Source organism: Amblyraja radiata, chromosome 25, assembly GCF_010909765.2.
Source record: "Amblyraja radiata isolate CabotCenter1 chromosome 25, sAmbRad1.1.pri, whole genome shotgun sequence".
NCBI lineage: Eukaryota > Metazoa > Chordata > Chondrichthyes > Rajiformes > Rajidae > Amblyraja > Amblyraja radiata.
Genome location: NC_045980.1, coordinates 6,942,335 through 6,948,334, shown reverse-complemented (window position 1 = coordinate 6,948,334; position 6,000 = coordinate 6,942,335).

The window sequence follows — 6,000 nt, the reverse complement described above, 5'->3', positions numbered from 1 at the left end:
GGGACAAGATGGGAAGATGAGGTTAGAGGCCACATTTAAGGGCCTGTCCCATGAGCATGCGACTGCATGCGGCAAGCGCGACCTAACGTGGTCGCTTGAGCCGTACGGCCTCGCGGGGCCGGTCCCACTTCGATCGGCGGAGCCCTATGGAGTTGTGCGGAGCTGGTCCCGACATCGCGCGGGGCTCTGAAAAACTGACAGTGTTCAAAAATTCCGCGCGGCAACGGCCTGCCGGCTCGCAGCCGCATTGAGGCCGTACGCACCGCATCGACGGGCGTGCGCAGCGTCTCGACGCCGTACGCAGAGTCTTGACGCCGCACATCACTCGCGAACTTCCCGCGGACTTCGCTCGAACTTCACGTCAACTCGTACGGGATCACTCGACCTCCGCGCGGCCCCCGCTTCCGGTTTGGTTGCGCTTGCCGCATGCAGTCGCATGCTGGTGGGACAGGCCCTTAAGAGTGTGCTGGAGACTGGCCACTGGAATCAGTCATTTAGATGACTCCAGGGTCAAAATGAATGGAAGGTTCAGGAAAACAGTCATACTATTCGTGGTTTGTCCATGAAAGTTGCAACTCACTAAATTAAACGTACAAGCACATTTTGGTTTTACATTGATGCAGCATTTGGGACTTTTGCCACCGTTATGCATGGGCTTGTTGGGTCTTCTCTGGTTTTGCATGGAAATGAGATTCAGAGATTAATGGAGCACTGTTGTAGGTGGTCCATCTCATCAAGGTGCTGAAAGGGGATGGGAGGATGTATTTGATCAGAGCATTACCACTGGCGATGGCAGAGAATGACCAATGACCAAATAAATACAGAGGCTGGTGGAGAGAAGCAGAGAAAGGTAACCCTATAGTAACTTTAGGAGATACAAATTCTCAGAGCAGTGAGGCACACATGGATGAAAACCCCGTCAAAGCTGAAGAAGAATCCTGAATGGGAAATAAGACATTGGAGGTAGTACAGTCGTTGGCTGTATGGCTTCATCTTTGACTTGATAGTTGAGACTATGGCATAATATTAAGGTCATAGCAAACATTGAACCAGCCCAACTACAAAATCTACAGAAGTGGACTTAGTCCAGGTTTCTTAAACATATAAACACTTGTTGATATCAACATTGAATTCACTATAATTCCTCGTTACATCTATTTTTTGGCTTCCGGTTGCAGAGAATCACTGTAACGACTCCAGCATCTTTAATTACAAGATTGCACAACCTTTAACTGCAATTTAACCGCACACCAAGCAATTCAGCTTTAAGCCGGTCTCATCATTGAATTAGATTACGGCTGATCTGTAGCTCAATTGCTTCAGCTGCTTGGATTTGAAAACCTTTCAATTTCCTTTAGCCACGTATTATTATCGGAGTTTTGAATTTTGCAATTTTTGGTGAGTTTCTGCATTCCAATATCTCAGAGTCATAGGGTGATACAGCATGGAAACAGGCCCTTTGGACCAACCTGTCCACACCGGCCAACATGTCCAAGCTTAACTAGTCCCACCTGCTCATATTTGGGCCATATCCCTCCAAACCTGTCCTATCCACGTACCTGTCTAACTGTTGCTTAAACGATGGGATAGTCCCAGCCTCAACTACCTGTTCCATACACCCACCACCCTTTGAGTGAAAAAGTTACCCCTCAGATTCCTATTAAATCTTTTCCCCTTCACCTTAAACCCATGTCCTCTGGTCCTCAATTCACCTACTCTGGGCAAGAGACTCTGTGCATCTGCCTGATCTATTCTTCTCATGATTTTATACACGTCTATAAGATCACCCCTCAACATCTTGCACTCCAAGGAATAGAGTCTCAAAATCACATATAGAAAAAATGATTTTCTGGCAGAAAATCAAACCACCTAGCTCTGATTTCAGAAAAGGAAAGTTGGAGGAACACACGCCAGTTTTCATTGGAGGGTCGGCAGTGTAAAGAGCGACCAGCCTCAACTTCCTGGATGTTAACATCTCAGATGATCTGTCCTAGGCCCAGCTCATAGATATAATCTTGAAGGGACAATGGCACCGATACCGTCTTAGAAGATTCAGCAGGTCACTGAACACTCTTAACAAAATCCACAGATGGCAAGGTGGCACAGCAGTAGAATTGCAGCCTTACAGCGTCAGAGACCCGGTTAGATCCTGATCACGACTGCTGTCTGTACGGAGCTTGTACGTTCCTCCCACACTCCAAAGATGTACAGGTTTATAGGTTAATTGGCTTGGTAAAGTTGGAAATTGGCCCTCGTGTGTAAAGGTAGCATTAGTGTGCGGGGATCGCTAGTCGGCATGAACTCAGTGGTCTGTTTCCATGCTGTATCTCTAAACTAAGATGAACTGCAGAAGGTAGGTAGCAATTTGTATAGTATCTGTATGTACGTTATGTTTTTGTGCTGTCCGAACCTGTGATGCTGCTACAGGTTAGAATTTCCATTGATCTATACTGCATCACACTTGTGCATGTGACAATAAATTGACTTTTAAGAAAATGGCAGAAGGAGCAAAGATTTGATACAACCGATCAACTTAACGATTATTTTAAAACACCAAATGTTATACTTACTCTTCCACACACAGGTGAATACAAGCTAAATTCATATAACTAATCAATTTACACATTTTCAGGGCAGGGTAACCATTTGGGCAAATCTGCAATGCACCTTCTTCTGAATCATCCTACTTTAGAAATCTTAAGATCAACTAGCTCCAAATCATTGCATCATAGCCTTTGAGATAAAAAATGCTATTAATTTATTTTAAAGTATTCTTTCATCTCTCAGTCATACAGCATGGAAACGGGCCCTTCTGCCCAACATGCCCCATCTACACCAGTCCCACCTGAGTTTGCTTGGCCCATTTCCTTCTAAACCTATCCTATCCATGTACCTGTGCAAATGTTTTTTAGGGTGGCACAGTGGCGGAGCGCTGGAGTTCCTGCCTTACAGCGCCAGAGACTCAGGTTCTGTCCTGACTACGGGTGCTGTCTGCGTGGAGTTTGTACATTCTCCCTGTGACCACGTGGATGTTCCGGTTTCCACCCACATTCCAAAGACATGCAAGTTAATTGGCTTCTGTAAATTGTGTCTAGTGGGTAGGATAGAACCCACGTACAGGTGATCGCTGGTCAATGCAGACTCAGTGGGCTGAAGGACCTCTCCCCATGCTGCATTTCTAAAGTCTAAATGTTGTGACAGGACCAGCCACTACTTATCTCTTCTGGCAACTCATTCCATGCATCGACAAACCTTTGGGGGAAAAAAGTTGTCCTGCAGGTTCCTATTAAATCTTTCCCTCTCTTGCCATAAAACCCATGTCCTCTGGTCTTTGATTCCTCTGCTTTACTTTAGAAATACTTTGTGGAAACAGGCCCATTGGCCCACCAAGTCCTCGCTGGAAGCCGATCACCCCGTACACTAGGGACAATTACCGAAGCCAATTAATCTACAATCCTGTACATCTTTGGAGTGTGGGAGGAAACTGGAGCACCCGGAGAAAACCTATGATGTCACAGAGAGAACATATAAACTCTGTACAGACAGCGCCTGTAGTCAGGATCGAACCAGTCTCTGGTGCTGTAAGGCAGCAGCTATACTGCTGGACCACTGTGCCACCCTACTCTGGGCAAATGACTGCATTTACCCTAATCTATTCCTTTCAGGATCTTATACACTTCTATTTTCTAATGATTTCTCTATCTTCAACTTCTAACAATTTCTGGGCTTGGCCTCCAAATCTCTCTCCTCATTTCTTTCCAAGTCTCAGCATTTAGAAAATACTCCAATCCACAAATCTAATTCAAAATCATGCGTTGCTGTTTTATTTAGCAACAATACCAACTTTCCATAGAATCCTCCCACTACTGTTTTGACTTATAATTCTGCCAGCAAACCCAGATATATTTTCACCACCATCTTTGATCAATACAAGAACCTACTACGATTTTTTGAAATACAACACCAAATTGGGCAATATTAATGTATATATGCAGCGTCACATCTCTGTACTACTTGCCTGACAATTCAAGTGGAGACAAGACAGGGTCAAAACAAGGATGAATCAATTCCAGACCAACAATCGATCCAAATTTACCAAAAATTCACCCACTTATTTGCAAAAAACAAGTTTTCTTTTCAACTATTGCAACATGCACCAATTATCATCAACTTCTTAGGGGTGGCACAGTGGCGCAGCTGGTAGAGCTGCTGCCTCAAAGAGCCAAGGCCTGTGATGCTGTCTGTGTAGTGTTTGCACTTTCTCCCTGCGACCACATGGGCGTGCTCTAGATGCTCCGGTCCCCTCCAACATCCCAAAGACGTGCAGGTTTGCAGGTTAATTGGCCACTGTAAATTGCCCCCTTGTATGTAGGGAGTGGATGCAAAAGTATGCTAATTTAGATCTAGGTTGAACGGGTAATCAATGGTCAGAGTCAACTCGGTGGGCCGAAGGGCCAGTTTCCATTCTGTACCTCTAAACCAAATTTAGTCACTTCATGCAAGTTACAACACAAACTTTATTTTTGTTTTGCTTTAAAGAATACCACATTCTATTCTCTGTGAAACAAGTATTTCCATCAAATCTGTACATTAATAATGTTTGAGTTTGGTACAAATGAGCCTGATATCCTAAATGCTCCTACAAATAAAATAGGCATTGAGTATGGAATAGGCATTGGGTATGAAAGTTGGCAACAGATTGCAATATTATAAAACTCTAGTTCAGCCAGATTTACAGCATTGTGGACCACAGGTGCTCCCTGATTTACGAAGCTTCGACTTGCGATATTTCGACTTTATGATCGGCAAGCACTCGGCAACGGCAGCGAGCCGCACGTCACTTCCGGTCACGTGATCGAAATGTATTACATGTTTTCGACTGCCAATATTTTCGGTTTACGATGGGTTTATCGGAACGCAACCCATCATAGGTTGAGGAGCAGTTGTGTAGAGTATTTGAGTACCTATAAGGAAAAGTTGGACAAATTTGAATTATTTACTTTGGAGCATCAGTATCGGGTCAACCTGATAGAAGTATATAAAAAAAATAAAGAGGACATAGACATGATAAGCGGAATATTTTCAGGTTCCTAGTACTTCCAGAGGAGGTGTTAGAAGTAAATATGATAGCAACATTTAAGAGACATTTAAACAAACATAAAGAGACAGGAAATATAGAGATACAGACCATGTGCAAGCAGATTGGATTAGTTAGAATGGCCTCATACTTGGCGCAGACTTGGTGGGCCGAAGGTCCTGTTCCTGTGCTGTACTGTTCTCAGCTTCAGCATTTTTGAGAGTGGACAGGTTTGAAAGGAGGTTACCAAATTCTTCACTCTTGCCTAAATGCCAACCAAGCACAATCTTATTTTGATAAATGCGCCTGGATGTCATAATTTCCAGTAATGGTTTTGAGAGCAGTTTCTGCTTTTATATTCCTCCACAGATCTTGCCAACTGAAGTAGATTGTTTTCTCTGAGAATTTTCCATGAAGCAATATATCCTTTTGGAGACAAAAACTGTACATTACAAGAACAACTTTTCATCCAGTTACATTCTTCAATTAAAGATAAGGAGCACTCTATTTCAAGTTCCTTCATGAAAGTGTGATTGAAACCTCTGGTGGGGTTCTCCTGATCAGATCCTAACTTCCACTGAAGATAGAGTAAAAACATGACGCTCACAGAAATGGCCTTCCACTGATGGGACAGCAGCCAGGTAGAGGAACTGCTGATGAACAATCAGCAATATCATTCAAATTATTTGCACAGGAAAATTAAGTTCTAAATTAAAATGCAACTTATTTGATAACAACAATTAATTGCATTGGATCATTTGATTATTTCATGACCTTTGGTAAACAGTTGTCTAAAGCATGTTTAATCCTTCAGGTTTCCCATTAGTGACCTCTAGTCCTAGACTCTCCCACAAGTTAGTGGAAAGTTAGGACCCACGCCATCCTGGCCACACACTGATCTCCTCGCTACCTTCAGGTAGATG